General features: G+C 39.1%; 1 long non-coding RNA gene and 1 pseudogene across 2 annotated transcripts in view; both read left to right on the top strand.

Annotated features, from left to right (window-relative positions):
• The window catches only part of LOC118003095, a 307841-nt gene that overhangs the window by 95763 nt on the left and 190535 nt on the right, over window positions 1–21543 (top strand). The window lies entirely within an intron of this gene.
• On the top strand, window positions 6462–12509 carry LOC118003094 (annotated as a pseudogene).

The raw sequence follows: 21543 nt of genomic DNA, 5'->3' as shown, positions 1-21543 counted from the left end.
CCAGCAATTGCACTACTGGGTATTTACCCCAAAGATACAAATGTAGGGGTCCAAAAGGGCACCTGCACCCCAATGTTTATAGCAGTAATGTCCACAATAGCCAAACTATGGAAAGAGCTGAGATGTCCATCAACAGATGAATGGATAAAGAGGATGTGGTGTACCTATGATCCAGCAATTGCACTACTGGGTATTTACCCCAAAGATACAAATGTAGGGATCCAAAGGGGTATGTGCACCCCAATGTTTATAGCAGCAATGTCCACAATAGCCAAACTGTGGAAAGAGCCAAGATGTCCATCGACAGATGAATGGATAAAGAAGATGTGAGATATATCTATATCTATCTATCTATCTATCTATCTATCTATCTATCTATCTATCTATATACACAATGGAATATTATGCAGCCATCAAAAAGAATGAAATCTTGCCATTTGCAATGACGTGGATAGAATGGAGAGTGTTATGCTGAGCGAAATAAGTCAGTCAGAGAAAGACATGTATCATATGACCTCATTGATATGAGGAATTCTTAATCTCAGGAAACAAACTGAGGGTTGCTGGAGTGGTTGGGGGGGTGGGGCAGCTGGTGATAGAGATTGGGGAGGGTATGTGCTATGGTGAGCGCTGTGAATTGTGCAAGACTGTTGAATCACAGATCTGTACTTCTGAAAAAAATAATACATTATATGTTAAGAAGAAGAAGAAGAAGAAGATAGCAGGAGGGGAAGAATGAATGAGGGGAAATCGGAGGGGGAGATGAACCATGAGAGATGATGGACTCTGAAAAACAAACTGAGGGTTCTAGAGGGGAGGGGGTGGGGTGATGGGTTAGCCTGGTGATGGGTATTAAAGAGGGCACGTTCTGCGTGGAGCACTGGGTGTTATATGCAAATAATGAATCATGGAACACTACATCAAAAACTAATGATGTAATGTATGGTGATTAACAACATAATAAAAAAAAGATGTAATGTGTATATATATATAAACAATGGGATATATATATACACACACACACATATGTATACACACAATGGAATATTATGCAGCCATCAAAAAATGAAATCTTACCATTTGCAAAAATGTGGATGGAACTAGAGGGTATGATGCTAAGCAAAATAAGTCAATCAGAGAAAGACAAGTATCATATGATCTCACTGATATGAGGAATTTGAGAAACAAGGCAGAGGATCATAAGGGAAGGGAGGGAAAAATGAAACAAGATGAAACCAGAGAGGGAGACAAACCATAAGAGACTCTTAATCTCAGGAAACAAACTGATGGTTGCTGGAGTGGAGGGGGGTGAGAGGGATGGGGTGGCTGGGGAGGGTATGGACTATGGTGAGTGCTGTGAATTGTGTAAGACTGATGAATCACAGACCTGTATCTCTGAGGGAAAAAAATGCATATAAAAAAAAACTGGGCCAAAGACCTTAATAGACACCTCACCAAAGAAGATATACAGATGGCAAATAAGCATATGGAAAGATACTCCACATCATATGTCATCAGAGAAATACTAGAATAATGTACCTAAGTATGTTAATGTTGTTAGAAACCCAGATTTTTTGTATAAGAAAACTTAAGAAATAATTGTAAAACATCAAAAAAGTTACATAAAAATCTTTTTTCCCAGTTTTATTGAGATATAATTGAGAAATAATTGACAAATAACATTGTGTTAGTTTAAGGTATACAAAATGATTACACACACACATACACTTACACAGTAAGGTTAGTTAGCATCCATCACCTCACATGGTTACAAGGTTTTTCTTCTTGAGATGAGAACTTTTAAGATCCATTCTCTTAGCATCTTTCAAATATACAATACACTATTTATTTTTAACAATAGTCACCATGCTATGCATTATATCTCCAGAACTTATTTATCTTACAAGTAGAAGTTTTTACCTTTTGACCACTTTTACCCATTTCCCCCACCCTCTTCCCACCTCTGGCAACCACCAATCTGTTCTCTGTATGAATGAGTTCAGTTTTTTTTAGATTCCACATATAAGACAGCATTTGTTTTTCTGTCTGACTTATTTCATTTAGTAAAAGACCCACCGTCAAAGTCCATCCATGTTGTTGAAAAATGGTAGTATTTTTTCTTCTTTATGGTTGAATAATATTCCATTGTATATACATAACCACATTTCCTTTATCCATGCATCTGTCAATGAACACTTAAGGTTGTTTGCATGTCTTGGCTGTTGTAAATAATGCTGCAGTAAACAAGGGGGTGCAAATATCTCTTTGAGATATTGATGTCCTTTCCTTTGGATATATACCTATAAGTGGAATTATTGAGTCATTTGGTAGTTCTCTTTTTAATTTTTTGAGGAACCTTCCTACTATTTTTCATAGTGGCTGCACCAATTTATGTTTCCTTCAGTAGTGCTGAAGGATAGAAGTCTTCCAGTGCAGAAGTCTTCCCTTTTCTCCTCCACACCCTGGCCAACACTTGGTATTTCCTGTCTTTTTAATGATAGCCATACATAAAATCTTATAACATTACATTTAAAATATCAGTATAAATTCAATATTTTGTTTCCTTTTTTAAAAATCACATTTTCCTAGCTTTGTTAATTGAAAAAGTATGAAAAAGCTACGAATCCCAATCACAACAAACCTCTTACTCTCAAATTGTGGTTTCTAAATACCATAAGGAACCAGGACTCCTTGGAGGAATGATTAATTACAGGTATGGGAAAGGAAATTTATAACATGTCTCTCAAATGTCTTATGCCTAAAAGGAAGGGAGTTATTAAAGACTAATAGGTCAAGGCGCCTGGGTGGCTCGGTCAGTAAGCGACCGACACTTGGTTTCAGCTCAGGTCATGATCTCAGGGTTGTGAGATTGATCCCTGTTTCAGGTTCCAGGCTGAGTGTGGAGTCTGCTGAAGATTTTCTCCCTCTGCCCCTCCTGCTCATGCTGTGTGTGTGTGTGTGTGTGTGTGTCTTAAATACATAAATAAATAAATAAGCCTTAAAAAAAAAAAAGACTAATGGGTTCTGTCAAAGGGATACAGGAGCAAACATGAAGGAGCTTCCTTGGCTAAGGATGGGAAGATTTTGGCATCAAAAATAGTAATGCTTTCTACTAAATGAAAAACACTGATTGATTACATAGATTCCATAATGATAACAACAAAAAAGGAGAAAGCCAACAAACAAAAACACCCTAGGAGGCATCATTGAAGGTAATTAGGACAATAGCTTCTTACTTTAAAAGGTGTCAATCATATGGAAAGATTAAACATTTATCTTGTCTTTTATGTATGAACAGTATATTGGGGTAATCAAATAGCCTTAGGGAATGAGTGAAAGGTTTTTGTTACAGAAAAATTCCACATAATGAAAGTATAAGAAATAATAGAAATTCCAGCATTTTTAACCTCTAATGAGTAATAGATTTGGGCACTAATCATCAATGGATAAAATCATTGGATGATAAAACCATTAGATAAAATTTTGTTGGAAACTTTACAGTAAAGGAAGCCCTAACCTCACTGATCAGTCTTAGCATCAGGCTGTGCATGCCTCTTCATATGATACAGTTATGAAGTACAGGTTATGACTATAAACTATTCTTGCCAAAGAATTGAACCTGAATCTAATCACACCTTTAAAGTTAACTTCCATTTGGAGGGAATATGAGGGATAAATTGAATTGAACAATCAATTGGCATGACAGGGAAATAGATAAGTCCAAAATGTTGAATCTTCTGTAGTACAATACGCTTGGTTTCTTCACAAGTCAGTTACCTGAAAAAAATAATAAAGACAAGAGAGGAGAGACAATTCTAGATTGAGACTTTATTTAAAAAGAGAAAAAATGGTTTTGTGGATCCCATAAAACCAAATGCAAAAACATTTTTAAAAACTGGAGAAATCTACACATGCCTAAGTCTTAGATGATATCAAGAAAATTTTACATTTACTCATGTGTATAAAAATGATAATATGGTTATTAAGAGAATGTCATATTTTCTATAGAGATGCATACTAAAGTAAGTAGAGCTAAAATGACATGATGTCTGGGATTTGCTTCACAAAATTTACTGAGGGGCGCCTGGGTGGGTCAGTCAGTTAAGCATCCGACTCTTGATTTTTGCTTGGGTCATGATCTCAGGGTCATGAGATTGAGCCCCGCATTGGGCTGGGTATGGAGCCTGCTTAAGATTCTCTGCCTCCGGCACCTGGGTGGCTCAGTCGTTAAGCGTCTGCCTTTGGCTCAGGTCATGATCCCAGCGTCCTGGGATCGAGTCCCGCATCGGGCTCCCTGCTTGGCAGGAAGCCTGCTTCTCCCTCTCCCACTCCCCCTGCTTATGTTCCTGCTCTCACTGTCAATCTCTCTGTCAAATAAATAAATTAATTAATTAATCTTTAAAAAAAAAAAGATTCTCTGCCTCTACCTCTGCCCCTCCCCCCTAAAAAAAGCTATAATTTACTGAGAGAGGGAGAGAGAGAAGAGGAAAGGTGGAGGAAAAACAATAATTACAACGGAGATGATGAAGACAGAGTGAGGAAAAAAAGGGGGAATTAGGGGTGCCTGGATGGCTCAGTCATTAAGCATCTCCCTTTGGCTCAGGTCATGATCCCGGGGTCCTGGGATCGAGCCACGCATTGGGCTCCCTGCTCAGCGGGAAGCTTGCTTCTCCCTCTCCCACTCCCTCTGCTTGTGTTTCCTCTCTCGCTGTGTCTCTTTCTGTCAAATAAATAAATAAAATCTTTAAAAAAGGGGGGGAATTAATCATAGCTATAAAAAAATAAACTGAAGAAAGACTCAAGTGCTCACATCCTTAGGAATCAACATACCATGTAGATTCAAAAAATGTATATTCTTCTCATGAAATAACAAACTTGAGCATGGATATATGTGGGCTTTTTTGAGGGGGGAGGGGCAAAGGGGGAGGAAGAGAGAAAATCTCAAGAGACTTCACACCGCAGAGCCTGACACAGCGCTCTGTCTCCCGATCCTGAGATCATGACCTGAGCTGAAATCAAGAGCCAGACACTTGACCCACTGAGCCACCCAGGTGCTGCCATATGTGTTATTTTTTAGCCAACAAATAGAGAACTTATGTTCTTTTCAAAAACTCCTAAACTTTGACTATAATTGGCAATTGGTCACAAAGAAATACTGACTTTACTGGTTGTTTTTTTAGTGGTAGTGTTCTGGAAATTTGATTTGCATATTTATCTTAAATTGTACTTTGATACATTTTCTCTCTCTGTCTCTCTCTCCCCCTCCTCTTTCCCTCTCTGTCTCTGTCTCTCAATCTCTCTCTCTTGCTCTCTCTTGGGCCTCCACTTCAAAAACATGGTTATTCTGCTGGCACTGGGCAAAACGTGGTAATATTACAGTTAAAGCAAATCCACTCACCAAAACTGAAGGAGTTTTAACTGTGTCTTTTTACTCCTCCCCAAATTTACTTGGCTCTCTTTCACACTTACTGTTCCAGAATAACTTTATGTCCAGTTTGTCAAGTTGTATAAACTATCCCGCTGCCATTTGTTTGGGATTGCATTAATTTCTGTAAAGATAATTGTTGAGATAATTGATATGTTTATAACATTGTATCTTCTCATCTAAAACAAACAAGGTATATGTCTCTACTATTCTGGTTTTTATACCTCTCAATACATTTTATAGATTTTTTTTCATGTTGTCCTTGCACACTTCTTTTTTTTTTTTTTTAAGATTTTATTTATTTATTTGAGACAGAGAGAATGAGAGAGACAGAGAGCACATGAGAGGGGGGAGGGTCAGAGGGAGAAGCAGGCTCCCCGCCGAGCAGGGAGCCCGATGCGGGACTCGATCCAGGGACTCCAGGATCATGACCTGAGCCGAAGGCAGTCGCTTAACCAACTGAGCCACCCAGGCGCCCGTCCTTGCACACTTCTTTTCTATTACTGTGAACGGGCTTTTTAATAATTATATATTCTGATTAGTTATTGGTAATATATGGAAAGCTCTTGATTTTCATATATTGCTCTTATATCTGGAAAATTTGTTATAATTGTTTAAAAACTCATTGGAACTAAACAAATCTTTATCAATAGAGGAATGATCAATAAATATGGTTTATGGAACATTATGCAACTCTTTAGAAATTATATGTATATTAAAAAAAGAAAAGAAATTGGTGCTCGCTTCGGCAGCACATATACTAAAAAAAGAAAAGAAATTGTAGGTATATAATATATGGTGAGAGAGAGAACCATCTCGAAAATAAAATGGAAAACAAATAAGCAAAAAAAAAAGTTGCATAGTAATAGTATAGTATGGTCCAAGTATGCAAAACTACTACATTTAGTTATATGCATATGCAATGTATATTTGATTAAGGTCTGGAAAAATGCATTCCACTGTTAACAGTAATTACTCTTGGGTTGGAGAGTAAAGGAGATTTTTCACTTTTTTACTATAATATTTTTGTATTGATTTTTTTCCTAAAACATGAATTTATACAATGCTTTTGTAATTAAAAATTAAAAGGAAAATGTAAAAGTAAGATGCTGGGAAATAGGCAAGTTGATAAAGATTGACATGGAGGAAGCTCCAGGGAGAGTAGATATAAGTCCATAGAAAACTCTCATGGGTCATTAATTTCTACAATATCTTTAAAGTCACTTCCATTTGGCTTTAGAAAATCTGTGACTCTACACAACCTGTCAAGAAGTATTACCAGCATCTATTAGAGCAGAAAATGAAGATAAAATGTAACACAACTGTTCAATGAAATCAGTGGAGACATCTCTCCCTGATGTTTATCCTACCTCATGTGATTTCTCCCATGCAAAGGCTATGGACTAGTGAAAGACCTAAATAAATTAGCTGGCTAAATGAATTGGGTAATTTTCCTTCTAGCCCTCTCTCATTGCCAGATGGAAACCAGATGAGACCAGCCTCTATTTCCTAGGTCTTCCTAGTGTCTAGAGTTTCTATATGGGAAACTTTTCCAACCTGAATGTAGAAATGGGAGCTTTGTTGGTCTACCTGTATCAGGTAGGTTGAGGCATCCTTGTTTGTCTTGAAGTGAGGCTCTTTCTTGGCTTGCATATGAGATCTTTATAAAAGGCCCTTGCCTACTTCATATCACTGTAAATACTTATGCCATGCTTCTAGCGTAGTGAGAATTATATCTTAAGTTGTGACATAAGCAAGTTTTGGCAGATGTGTGACCTGGACTTTTATTTATTTATTTATTTATCTTAAAGATTTTATTTATTTATTTGAGAGAGAGAGAATGAGAGACAGAGAGCACGAGAGGGAAGAGGGTCAGAGGGAGAAGCAGACCCCCTGCTGAGCAGGGAGCCCGATGCGGGACTCGATCCCGGGACTCCCGGATCATGACCTGAGCCAAAGGCAGTCGCTTAACCAACTGAGTCACCCAGGCGCCCTGGACTTTTATTTTTATAATGTGTTAAATGGACATCATTGGTAGAGAGTAGTAGATCACCTAACGTGGTGTCTAGCGGCATTTCTCAAACTAATGTAAGAATCACCTTAGGATGCTGATTGAGTAGGTCTGGGGTAGACCCTTGAACTTGCATTTCTAAGAAGCTCCCAAGTTATGTGAATGTGGCTTGTCCAGGAATCACACTTGAAGTAGCAAGAGAGTACAGCACATGCTTGTTACTCAATAAATACTTGTTGAATGATTCCTCTTTTGTCCTAACACCCAGAAATGTGAAACTTCCTGTAGAGACACACCCCCACACCCCCTCTTGTACTCTGTGTTAGATGGTGAGGAGTTTTTACTTTCTCAGAAGCTAACAAGGTCAAGCTATTATGATTTACATACTTCCAACCCCATCCTGATATTCTGCCCACATGGAGGCACGACCCAGGGTTGTTTTCCATATAGGCAACATTTTTGTGTGCACTCCGATCTAGTCACCCTTTCCTAGCCCAATCTGGTGTAATTAACAATCTGCCCAGTGTGCCCCACTGGGGCTGTAGGTCAGCATCACAGACAAGACCAAAAGGGAAACGAGAGGCCCCTTCTGCAAGACCCATTTCCCCCAGAGCCACAGCCCCTCCCCTCCTCTGTGGTAGGGAGTTACTCAAGCAATAAATTGGTTCACAAAGCTTAACAAACCAAAAAATAAAAATCAAGCCACATGAGAACTCCAACACAGAGGTACCTTAAACTGAGCAAGAATTAAAAGTTAACCAGACTCACTGCAGACACCCGACTCCAAGATGACATCAGTTGTACCAGTGAAGGAGAAGCAGGTCATGGATGTCAAACTAGGATTGCTGCTAAACTGGATACTGATGTGGGATTTCACCCCTAAAGGCATTGCTGGAGCATTTCAAAAAGGTTACTACTATTATCACAAGTATGTCAGTGTAAAAAAGGGAGCATCGCTGAGATTTCTATGGTGCTGGCAGTTTACATGCTTTTCAACTACTGCCTTTCTTACAAGGAACTGAAACATGAGTGGCTGTGCAAGTACCACTGAAGTGGGCCCAGTGTGAAGGGCACACTCTGCATTCCTGAACATGACCTTTGCCTGACACCCCTGAATCCTTTTGTATTTGAATTGAGAACTACCACCCGATAAAAGATGACTGGTACATGAAAAAAAAAAAAGTTAACCAGACTAGTGTCTTGAGAAATCTATTGCCTGGTTTTCCCTTTCACCAGGAAAAAAAAAGTGTTTGCCTATTGAGCTATAGCAAAAATACCTCATAAATTAAAATCTCAACCTTGGTCCTTTGGAATGGATATTTTCCTTAAAGTTGGATCAAAAGCCAAGTTGGAAAATGGTTGAAATATGTATGTTGAAATATTCTTTTGGAATGAAATAGGCATGTTTTGGACAGATATCAATGTTAGTTTTATTGTATGAAACCGTGTTTAGTATTTTAGGAATTGTTCAAGATCACTGGATTGTGTAGACAGAAAAATTCTGTTGTTTTATGATCAATTTAACATTTATTCTCAATTTAACAGTTATTCTCATTCATTGGCTACTCAGCTGGGGACTCTAGGCTTACAATGTTAGCAGGATTCACTTGGGGATTCTAGCATGTACACATTAGCTGAATACATTGGGCTGTGATTTGTAGCAAGAGCCTGGTTTTACAGGGAGCATTTTCCACCCACCCACAGCTTCATGGTGATGTTGAAATCTGTCTAGTCGGTGGAGGATCAGTAGCTTAAGGAGCTAATGAATATTCATTTCTTTTCCCTGGGTACAAAGTAAAATAACCAGTAATTAGTATAATATTTAATACTTCTATTCAAAATAAATACATCTTTTGTAAAAAAAAACTAATTATTATAATGTAGCAAATTCCGCATATGTAACTGGAATTGGATGTGGTGTTTTGAAAATGCTTCTAAGCCCTCATTTACATATTTTGAGATTAGTTAATTATTCCCCTTGTATGCATAAAATAGAACTGTAAATTTCTACCTGCATTTATTATTCATTTTCCTATCTCTCAAGTTTAGCTGATTCTAATATTTAAATTTTGCATTTTCTTGATACTGAAGATATTTGTATTTTGAAGTAATGTTTTGAATTTGGATTTGTTCTCATTCTCCCTTTCTCATGTTGCATAGATACAGGATGCAGTAGCCTACAGAAGTTCCCAAATGGTGTTTCTTATCTGATCCTAGGTTTATGCGGCAAGGTTTAGCTGTTCCAGTTTTTTAAAATATACATCTTTGAACATGTAATACATGGTAGACACTATGTAGGGTACTTTCACAATTGTCATCATTGTTTTTTATCCTACAACACTTGTGTGGGATTTGTTTTTCTACCACTGTTCTGTAGATAAACTGAGCTCAGTGAGTTTAGTTAACTCCCTTTATGCAAAGTGTAGAATTCTAACTTCTCATCTGAGTCCAAATCCAGTTTATACCACAACTACGAGTTTCTGATGTCTCTTCTGCTAAGGGGAGAAAGGTTTGGAGGAGGTGATGATATGCTTGTATGCAAATGAAAATTCACCAGGGTGTCATCATGGGCTTGGGTACTTGTGAGTGCCAACCTCTGCCAGGGCACAGGGATGGCCCAGGATCAGTAATCTTGCAGGCAAATACTTTTTTGGCCTGTGGCAAAAAAGGAAACTTCTCATATGCAGCCTGGATGTCTCTCAGTGATGCTGGCTAGTGCCTGGCAGAGAGAATTTACTTTCTTGCCCACATGTGAATGGATAGATCTATGTCAGATACAGTCACAATCCTTGAAGACCTAGGTAATTCATTGTGCTGCTCCTCCATTCTATGGAAAAATGCAAATGCTGACTTGCAGGGAATTTGTAGGACTCATCTGGGGTGGGGAGCAAATGCAAGGCCTTTATTTTGATTCTTTTGAGAGATTCCCAGGACAACTAGAATAAAATTCAGACCTTGTGGCCCCAGGTGGCCAAGCTACTGCCTGCCTCTTCTAGCTCCTGGTGTGTTTCCCTTCTCCCCTGTGCTCAGCGCAGGCCAACCACACTAGTCTCCCTCTTTCTGTTCCCCTAATTTGCAAATTTGTTCCTGCCTCCAAACCTTTGCATTTATTGTTCTCTCTGCTTGGAGTGCTCTTCTCTGCTGTTTCCACATGGCTGATTCTTTCCCATCTTCAGACCTTAGTTCAGATACCCCTTCACACAGAGCCTTCCTTGACCCCCCATCTAAAGGAGCCTCTCCCCATAACCCCCCCAGTCTCCCAGGAACTCATTATCATGTGACCGTGTTCAGTTGACTTCAGAGCAGTTTCGCTTCCTGAAATGATTTTTCTTTATTTTCTTATTGATGGTTTTGTTTATTGCTTTGGAACCCAGAGCAGCTCTGGCACATAGTAGGTAATAATATGTGTTTAATAATGGATATGAATGAATTGATGAATAGATGAAAGTTAGACCTATAGAGTTACAAATTCTAGAGTTTGAGGGCACTGACAGGCTAATCTGTCTCAGCTTTGCACCCAATCGTCTCTATTTTATTATTTCCACTGAGAGAAAGCTCATTACTTTATAAAACAGTGTCTCCAGTACTTACACTGAGAGACAGTGTGGGACTCTGGAAATCAAGTCAAACTCATCTTAATTCAAATCCAAATCTGTTACAAACTAGCTGTGGACCATGATTGGGTTAGTTAACTTTGCTGTGTCCTGTTTTCTCATCTCAAAAGGGGGGTTACAATATCTACCTGGACAAAGTGCTGTGACCAATAAATGAAGCCACGTATACAAGTGTATAGACATGGTATATAGGAGGTTAGCATGTCAAAAGGGTCAAATCAATGTTAATTTTCTTCTTTCTCTGTTCTCTCTGCCAATTTGTCCTGTACTGTGCATCTCACGCATAGTCACATCTGATCCTACCTTTGAGCTAGGCACACTACATCAGTCCTGTTTTATAGATGAGGAAACTGAAGGTTGTGCTATTTAGTGATTTGCCCAAAGTTCTCCTTCTAAGAAATGGTTCCGTCACCGTGTGGCCAATTCTCTTTCCATCTCACCAAAGCTACCTCTTTCTCCTGTCCCCAAAACTGAACAGTGAAACGGGATGATGAAATGGAAGGAAGCCAATCCATTGGCCAGTTTAACTCTCAGAATGGCAGGGGCATCTGCTTCATCCCCAAGGGCAGCACAGCCTACTAGAACCTGAGGGCCTGTGCTGAGGAGATGTGCATACATGTGCAAAGGAGGAGGCCTCCACCTCTTGCACTAGGACTCTAGTCCCCCACCTTTAGTGATCACAGCCCAGCTACTAGTTAGTTCGGGCCTTGGCCCTGAAATGAATGAAGTTACTGTTATCACTTGTCACTTGCAGATTGTTTCTAGGTACTGTGATGTTTCAGCTATAGTTGCTGGGTATTGTGTGGACTAATTAGGAAGTGTGGTCATTTGGAAGGCAACAGAGCAATTAGGAACATGGGTTTAGAGCCAGACTTGAGTTCAAATTCTTATTCCATAATATATCAACTGTATGACTTTGTGCAAGTTAATTTCTGGATTTTCTGTTTGCTCCTGTATGAGAGGAATAATTCCATCTACCTCACAAGATTTATTTGGAGAATTAAAAATGTCCAGCACATGTCACCTTGTAATACATGATAACAACTACAACTATCCCCTTTTCCTACGGATAACATTATCCTCTGGGTAGAGAGTTAAGGGACATGGTTGGAAATATCTAAGGGCTCATACCATGACCCATTGTAACAGGGCTAAAGTGTGGAAGTTCTCCTTGTTTTCCACTTGTGTTTTCTGAGTGTGGTAAGTGAATTCTGGGGGAATTAGACAGTTTACTTCTGAACACTTAGGGTGGAAGTAATGTGAGTAATAAATTATCCTCTCCTCCGCAAGATCTTACTGGTCATTATTCTCTAATCTAATTAGAATGCCAGATGCAGATCCATCCATCTTCATCAAGAAGCAATGGTAAACTGGGGAAAACACTTACTGAAAAGGCAGGATGGATTTTCCATGAAGTAGCCAAGGTTGAAACTTAGAAACTTGAGCTAACATCCAGAATCACATGTGAGAGCTGTGTTGTGCTTTCTTCTCACATATGCATGTCTACATACTTGCTTTCCTTTTAATAGTCAATCAAATGTCTATGTTAGAAATATTTATAAGGTTTCTAGAGTGTATGCTTGTTTATGTTGTTTTCCTCCTTCAGCATGACAGGAAATCATCCAGACTTCTTTGGGTTCCCACTCCCACAACCCTCAAAGTTTCCAGGGCCTAGAATCCAGACTATAAAGGGTCATTTGTGGTCATTCATGACATCTTTGGCTTTCTGGGACATTTGTGTGGCTAATATGTCCAGATGATGTGGCAGTCAAATTTTCTAACAAATGGACCCAGATATTGCTAGGAGAAAATACATAGATAAGAAAATTTTATCTCTGTTGAAACTCCAAAAGAAACTAAGTAAAACCTAATGGTCTATATGCTTTGCTCCATGGGAAATATAATTGGGTGGTGATTTGAGGACTTTGTAGAGACTGCCCAGCTCAAAATCTTTCTTTTCTAGCCCTAATATTTCATCAGAATTGCTCTATTTGAATATACCTTCCTTCATCCATCCATCCATTCATCTGTCCTTTTTCTATTCCTTTATGTGAATGGCTATGACTTGGTAAAAGGGGTGCTAGCTGTCTTGCTCACCATTGTTTCTCTAGCATTTAAGATATATAGTAGGAGCTCAACAATTTTTTTGCTAAATAAATGGTTGAATGGACACTTACCAAGTATCTATTATGTCCCTAGTTCTTCAATCCTTAGAATTAAAAGTGTTTCCTAAACTCAGATATTTATATACTGCCTTCCCAATATTTGCCTGATCTATGAATTACTTTTTCTTGTATTTATTTGACATTTTCCTTTAAATTGACTTCTCTTTATGCTTAGCATTATCCAAAGCAATAGTATCTGTGAAATTAAGGATTTGGTGTCTGTTTACAAATTTTTTCTAATTCACATTAAATTTGTAACTGTTAAAAGGTTCTTACATTGGGCGCCTGGGTGGCTCAGTCGTTAAGCGTCTGCCTTCAGCTCAGGTCATGATCCCAGGGTCCTGGGATCGAGTCCCACATCGGGCTCCCTGCTCCGTGGGAAGCCTGCTTCTCCCTCTCCCACTCCCCCTGCTTGTGTTCCTGCTCTCGCTGGCTCTTTCTCTGTCAAATAAATAAATAAATAAATATTAAAAAAAAAAAAAGATTCTTACATCACCTATAATCATCTCAAGGGTCTCTGTTAAAATACAAATTTTATCTGGAATAAGTTTAAACATTGTTGATCACATCTACTAGCTATGAACCTCTAAAATAAAGGGAGCCCAAGAACAGAAGTTCTACAGAGGAAAGACTTCAGAGTGGGGGCTGGTGCTCAAGGGAGCAAAGGACCTGTGTGTTCCAGATGGTAAGTAAGTACTGTGAGAAGCATCTGCAGTTGTGGTTCTAAATCTTTGTGACCTTGGTTGGGCAAATCATTTACTGAGCCTCTTGTCCCTCAGATCTTGTATGAAAGCAACAACCACAATCACCTCACCTTAGCGTTTGAAAAGCACTGAAAAAATGTGAAGTACCATTTATATCCAATAATAACTAGCAGGTGCACAATACATATTTTTAATTTATATTATCATGAGGTTGGTAAGCAATTAATATTAAGTTGAATGCCAGAAAGCAGAAAGAGGTTATAGAAAAGAGCTGGAAAAATATTTTGTTCATTTATTCACTCATTCATTTATTTATTCAGTTGTTCAATAAATACATGACTGTGTTCTAGCCACAGAACTAGGTGCTGAGGGCATTGCCTCCAAAGACATAGTCTTTTGGGAAACACAGATAGTTACACAAACATTTGCACATATAATTATTTGATTATAACAGAGATGGATGCCACAATGATAAAAACAAAGTGCAGTGATAGGGTAAGTGGGGGGCTAACTAATCTGAGGAATTGGGAAGGCCATTCTTGCAGAAGTGACATTTAAGCCAAGGCCTAAAACATCAGTAGAATTTGAGCAAATATATAAAGTACTATTGAAAACCTACTTTCCAGGGGCACCTGGCTGGCTCAGTTGGTAGAGCATGTGACTCTTGATCTTTGGGTTGTGAGTTTGAGCCCCATGTTGGTGTAAAGATTACTTTAAAAAAATAAAATAAAATAAACAAAAATAAAATAAGAATAAATGGTAGTTTAAAAAATAAAAAAAGAAACCTTTCCAAATTTTTATGAGACTCTGTGCTCTCCTACCTTCCTTATTGCTTACTCTTTTTCACTAACCAACTAGAGCTTGACATTCTGGTGGGTTTCTCTTCTCACTCCTTTGCCAGTTGGTGGAGCACATTGGCTGCCACTGCCTTGAAAAAGAATCTGAAAGTGTGGCTCCAGGAAAGATCACAGAACTCAGAGAATTTCACAAGCAAAGCACTAATGAGAATATGTCTCTATTCCTAATTATAAAGAATTAACTGTTAAAAATTTAGTGTTTCTACTTCTTGTGGGAATTCTCTTTGCCAGAGAAAAGAGCAAATGTGGTAGGCATAGATTTGGAGTTTGTAAATGTAGGAGGGTGAGAGTATGAAATCTATAACATGGCAGACATGTTAAGTGTAATATATAAATATACTGAGCACATCAGGCCCCTGAATCCTAATGGGGTTTTCCTTGACAGGCCAGCTAAGAGAAGGGGACATTAGCAGGCCATCAATGAAAGGAACAGTTATTCTGCTCATATTAGCCCAACTTCCCCCTTCTTGTGACCCCCAGAATGCTTCATTTTGTTTATTTGTCTTTAGTTGATTTGGTCCTTCTTTTTAAACAGTGAATATGATACATATTTATTGTAGACAGAAATAGCAAATACAGATTTGTAAAAGAAAGTGAAATAAAAACTAGCTATTATCTCATTACCCAGGAAATACAGCTGTATTTTGTGGTATATAAATTTATATATATAGGGATATATATAATTAATTTGAGATCATACTGATGTCACACTGTTGATTATCAGTATTTTGCAAATTGTTTCTTTTTTCTAACATTCAGCAATGAGTGACTTTTAGAATAAACCTTAGGCCTTCTATGAAGCCAAGTCTCCTAAAAAATCATTTGAGGAGATTATTCATCCTAATAACCCAGAGTGCACAATCCCTCTCAGAAGCGTTTGTTAACCTTAGGGACTAATAACAGGCCTCTACTGCAGTGCTATACAAGGAACTGCCTATGTGGTTGCTTGGGGACTGCTGGGGTTGAGGAGCATTTTTGCATAGTTGCACAGGAATGTGTCACTTAGGCTTTTCCCCCTTCCTTTCTCTTTAGTTTTCAAAAGCAGAGAAATTGCAATACCCTCAAGCAGAGAACCAACTTCAGCTGTAGTTGATAGGAGCTCAGTATTTTGGAGGACAGCAAGAAAAAATACATTCCGCATGAATTTATAGATTAATAAAGATGAATTCAAACTCTTAGTGACATGGTAACTATATGCCAGAGTTAAAGCATGGGGCTAAACTCTGTGAGCTGCAGTTGGGTTGTTTCTCCTGTTTGATGTTTTGAAGATGGTTCACAACACTACCATACTGTAAACATGCTCAGATTAGATGGCTTTGCTTTCCTATTCAAACACCAAGTGCTTCCAGACTCCTCAACATCCCCTGCCTAGTTTATACCACCTCCCCAACATTCGGGGACTATTAGGCTCTAAACTTCCAGACATGGACCCATCAGAGGGGAGAGCTGCTATAGAAGGGACTAGTGGCAAAGGGCTCATGCTGATCAGGGATGAGTTTGTTACGGAAATGATGCAATTAGTATACCTGTTGGGGAAGGAGGTGATTGCTACATTTTTCTCACAGTGCCCATGCTGGTTGATTAAAGCAGAGAAGGAATACAACATTGATAAGCAAATCCAGTATGGCATACTAGGGGGAGAACAGAATAATAGCCTTGCCAAGGTTCCTAACTAAGGTTGAACTTGGTTTGAGGTCCCATTAAGACTAAAAAAAAAAAAAAGCTTTATGTCAGGAGAGAACTTTTCAAGAGAAAAGTTCCACCAGGCCTGGGTTGGCTCTGAAGTCCATGTTCTAAACACCAACCTCTACTACCCAACCTGAGTTCCTTTGTTTTGCATTTGTGACATTCCTGCAAGAGCAGCTGCTCTCTTGTGACACTAGAGAGATGAACTTGGGGCTCTGAAGTGCTTCTTAGCAAACTGGAGCAGCTTTGCAAAGCGCGCTGATAATGGGCCTACTCTCGGGGCTCGTTTCTCTGGGCTCCTGCTGCCAGGATAGAATGAGAGATTTCACTTAGATAATCAGCTTGGAGTGGAAACGGTGTGTAAAAAGTTGTGGTGTTTGGAGATGATAAAAGCATGATTTAACAGAAGTTGTAGTTTCACTTTTCACTTGAGGTGGAGGCATCTTAAAAGGAAAAAACACAAGGGGCGCCTGGGTGGCTCAGTCGTTAAGCGTCTACCTTCGGCTCAGGTCATGATCCCAGGGTCCTGGGATCGAGCCCCGCATCGGGCTCCCTGCTCAGTGGGAGGCCTGCTTCTCCCTCTCCCACTCCCCCGGCTTGTGTTCCCTCTCTCGCTATATCTCTCTCTGTCAAATAAATAAAAATCTTTAAAAAAAAAAAAAAAAAGGAAAAAACACAAGGGTTCAGCCTGATTAGGTTGGCTGTCTGGCTTGGGTCAAGCTCTTGACTTCTCTGAGGCTTGATTTCTTCATATATTAAATAAAAGGATTGAGCCTGATAATCCTCAGTGTGTCTCAGCGCTGAGTGTGAGTTTGGTCTTTCTGTGGGATGGCTGGGAAGTTACAGAAAGAGGGCAGCCTCTGCTTGTTCCCCTTTTTTCCGTTTTCCCCTAACTCCTCGCATTAGGGAACAACTTTTTTTTTTTTTTTTTTTTTTTTTGAGAGTCACGGTACAGACAGACAAACTTGTCCTTTAGTCTAGAGTGAAGTGTCACAGACTCAGTGGCTGTAGAGGTCAGATAGATATATATTAAAAAAAAACAAAAAACAAAAAACCTTAAAAACAAAGGTTAGAGCCCAGTGTATGCTCAGTACCATTTTCCTGAAAACATCTGTTGCTCCTAATCCCCTCTATGATTTTTCCACTTTTGGTAAAGACAGTGGTATAGAGAAATATTTCCCTGTTATAAGAAGAAAAACTGAACAGATGCATTATGCAAGTTACAGAGAGCACAGTAGTGAGCTGGACTGGCCATGGGTTACCAGTTTGCTTTCTCTACTCTGGAGGTTGTGCATCCTAGATCAACACGTTGATGCAATGCCACTTTTAAAATCTTGAGAGAACTGTTGTATTGATCATTTATATATACCCAGAAGTTTCCTTATGGTTTAGCTGAGATCTGCCATTCTCAAAAGTATCTATAGTTATTCTCAATTACTTGTACAAAAGGAGGGGAAGGGGATTATGGAAACTGGCAAAGATCATTCATGGGTAATATACTGCTTTTGGAATTCTCTCAGTGTCTGGAAGCAGACATGTCTTCCCAGTGTAGTATTTGGGATATATTGGGCACTCAAAAAATACTTGGGAATGAGAAGATGGATAGATATTTAATAGATGAGATAAGGCAAAGTCTTGTGTTGGTTACACATAACCAGTTGTAGGCAAAACAGACTAAAACCCAGGTCTGCCAATTCTAAATACAGTGCTCATTCTACAGTTTCCCTGTTTTGTTTTGCTCTGCTCATGTACAGTTTAGTGCCATAAAATCATGCAACTATGAACCAATAGTCTCTTATATGCTTTCGCAGGCTCAAAAGTGTGATTTCTTCTCACAGTTTAGGGAGATACCCCAGCACTAAGCAGGAGGGATGTGTTTGCTGCCACCACAGACAGACACTTCTCCTTCGGCCATGTACACAGGGTAGATGGGTTAGGAAGAAAGAAGTGCTCTCTGTCCACCCCAACCCATCATGTTGTAAAAGAGCTGAATTATTTGGGGTCAGCAAAGTATTAAGCAGAAACCAAGTTACTAGCCCTCTCTGTGGCACCCTCTTAGAATTACTATTTAAATGTGATGCAAAATGCTTTAACTAAGGGCCAGATGCTTCTCAGATTTATCATCAGCAGAAAGCTAAAGGCTGCTCTAGCCCAGCTCACTTGTCCTTGGCATCCTCCCCCTGTGTTGTTGTTGTTTTTTAACGGAACATCATTAGAAATAATATTTCCTGCACCACTGTTTGAGAAACACATTCTAAATGTTTTGGGACACTTGAGTGGTTTCTGAGCTATTTATTCAACACAACGGGCTGTGCAAAAGCATGTGACTTGAAGATTTTAATGAATATTACCAAGAATTAAGTCAATATTAATGTTAAGGTTCTTAAAAAAGGAGCTGTATGAGAAAATGTTCTTTTATATTATGCTTACTCAGTAGGAACATTGAGAAATGAAAGAATTCCAGGTTTTTGCTGGCTGGGGTCTCTGTCTCTCTGTCCATCATGCTGTCTTTCCTTCTCTCTTTCTGTCTCCTATCTAGTTATCAATGTTGTTATTATGAACATTTTTTTTAAAGTAGGTTTCACATGGGGCACCTGGGTGGTTCAGCTATTTGAGCTTCAGACTCTTGATTTCAGCTTGGGTGGTGATCTCAGGGTTGTGGGATCAAGCCCTGCACTGGGCTGCACGTTTAGCAGGGAGTCTGCTTGAGATTCTCTCCCTTCCCCTCTCCGTCCCTCCCATGGGTTACTAGTTTGCTTTCTCTGCTCTGGAGGTTGTGCATCCTAGATCAACACGTTGATGCAATGCCAGTTTTAAAATCTTGAGAGAACTGTTGTATTGTTTTTATGCTGATCAATATTTGATCTGCTGATTCTCCCTGCTTGTGTGTGTGTGCGCGCGCGCATACACACGCGCACACACACACACACACACTTTCTCTGCAAAATAAATAAGATTTTTTTAAAAAGTAGGCTCCATGCCCAGTGTGGAGCCCAAAGCAGGGCTTGCACTTATGACCCTGAAATCAAGACCTGAGACTGAGATCAAGAGTCAGAAGCTTAACTGACTGAGCCACCCAGGTGCCCCTATTATGAACATTTTTTAAACAAAGAATAGCCTAATAAATACACATGTACCCATTTCCCAGATTTAATAATTATCAACATGTTACCATAAGTAGTCCACCAAATTCTTTGTGCTGGAGTATTTTTTCTTAATTTAAAAAAAATTTTTGAGGGGTGCCTGGGTGGCTGTCATTAAGTGTCTGCCTTCGGCTCGGGTCATGATCCCAGGGTCCTGGAATCGAGCTCCGCCATCGGGCTCCCTGCTCCGTGGGAAGCCTGCTTCTCCCTCTCCCACGCCCCCTGCTTGTGTTCCCTCTCTCACTGTGTTTCTCTCTGTCAAATAAATAGATAAAATCTTAAAAAAAATTTTTTTTTGAGTAATCTCTATACCCAAAGTGGCGCTCAAACTCACAACCTGGAGATCAAGAGTTGCGTGAGCCAGCCAGGTGCCCCTGTGCTGAGTATTTTGTTTTTTTAATTTTTTAAAAAAGATTTTATTTATTTATTTGTCAGAAAGTGCAAGCACAAGCAGGGGGAGTGGCAGGCAGACAAAGAAGCACGCTCCCCGCTGAGCAAGGAACCAGATGTGGGACTCTATCCCAGGACCCTGGGATCATGACCTGAGCCAAAGGCAGATGCTTAACCAACTAAGCCACCCAGGTGCCCTGTGCTGAGTATTTTAAAGAAAATTACCAATGTCCTAACTTTTACCTCTAAAATTTTTAGTTCTCTAGAAAATAAGGACAGACCACTTCCTGTGTAACCACAATACTGTTCTCTCTCTCACCTGACGGAATTGTCAAAGATGCCTCAATGTCATCTATTAGCCAGTCCCTGTTTTCTCAGTTGTCCTCAAAATGTCTTTTACAGCTGCTTTGTTCAAACCAAGATCCAAGCAGGAACCACACATTACTTTTGGTTGTTATGTCTCTTATGGCTTCTTAAATCTAGAACTAAATTATACAGGAAAAAGCAAAACTAGAGACTTATGGAAGAAACTCAAGGTTAGGAATCAGTAGATCAAATTTTAGTCCTAGCTTTACCACCGAACAGCTGCCTGCCATCGAGCACAGCACTTAGCCCTCTGAGCCTCTTTGATCTCATCTATTCATTCACTTACTATTCATTCTTTCATTTAACAAATGTGTATTGAGTGCTCAGTATGGCCTAGTTCTTGCCCTAGGCACTGTTCTAGAAAGAAAGTCAGCTTCCAGAAAATGATAGAATTCCATAATTTTAATTCTTGTGGATTATCTATGTTAGGATCCATCTCTTTGTTTCCTCTCCATTTTCATGACATTGATTTATTGAGGATACAATACCAGTTGTCCTGTAGAATATATCACATTCTTGAATTGCTTGATTTTTTTTTTTTCCTCTTGTGATGTCATTTATCTTGTTTTTCTACCTCCTCTCTTTCCTGTAACTTGGAAGTAGTATCTAAAGGCCTGGCTAGATTTGGATGAAATATTTTTGATGAGAATATTTTATAGGTGGTGCTATGTACTTTATATGAATCTCATAAAGAGTAATGTCTGGCTGTCCTAATTTTGTAGTGCTGAGACTGATCTCAGGTTTATATCACATAGCCTGATGCCCAACATGGTTTCTCCTTGTGACTGGTGAGAAATCTGGTTGGGGGAGGTCATACTTTGACACCAGCTAAATCTAATTCCCTATTAAGCTTTCCCCTAATATGCATAGATGACCCTTGTTTAAATCTGTTATTCTTTTATGGATTGCAAAAATGGTGATTTTCTAATTTTATCATTTCTTCTATATTTATTACCCAGTATTCATCCATAAAGAAGATCTTACTTCATGAACTGGGGCTTAATGGTTATTCTGAAACAGTTCTTTACCAATTTTCTTTTTCTTTCTTCCTTTCTCTCTTTTCTTTTCTTTTTTCTTTTCTTTCTTTTCTTTTCTTTTCTTTTCTTTTCCTTTCTTTTCTTTTCTTTTCTTTTCTTTCCTTCCTTCCTTCCTTCCTTCCTTCCTTCCTTCCTTCCTTCCTTC

Source organism: Mirounga leonina, unplaced genomic scaffold, assembly GCF_011800145.1.
Source record: "Mirounga leonina isolate KUSES-001 unplaced genomic scaffold, KU_Mleo_1.0 Mir_91, whole genome shotgun sequence".
NCBI classification, from domain to species: Eukaryota; Metazoa; Chordata; class Mammalia; order Carnivora; family Phocidae; genus Mirounga; species Mirounga leonina.
Note: the sequence above shows the minus strand (reverse complement) of the source record. Positions and strands in the feature narration are given on the sequence as shown.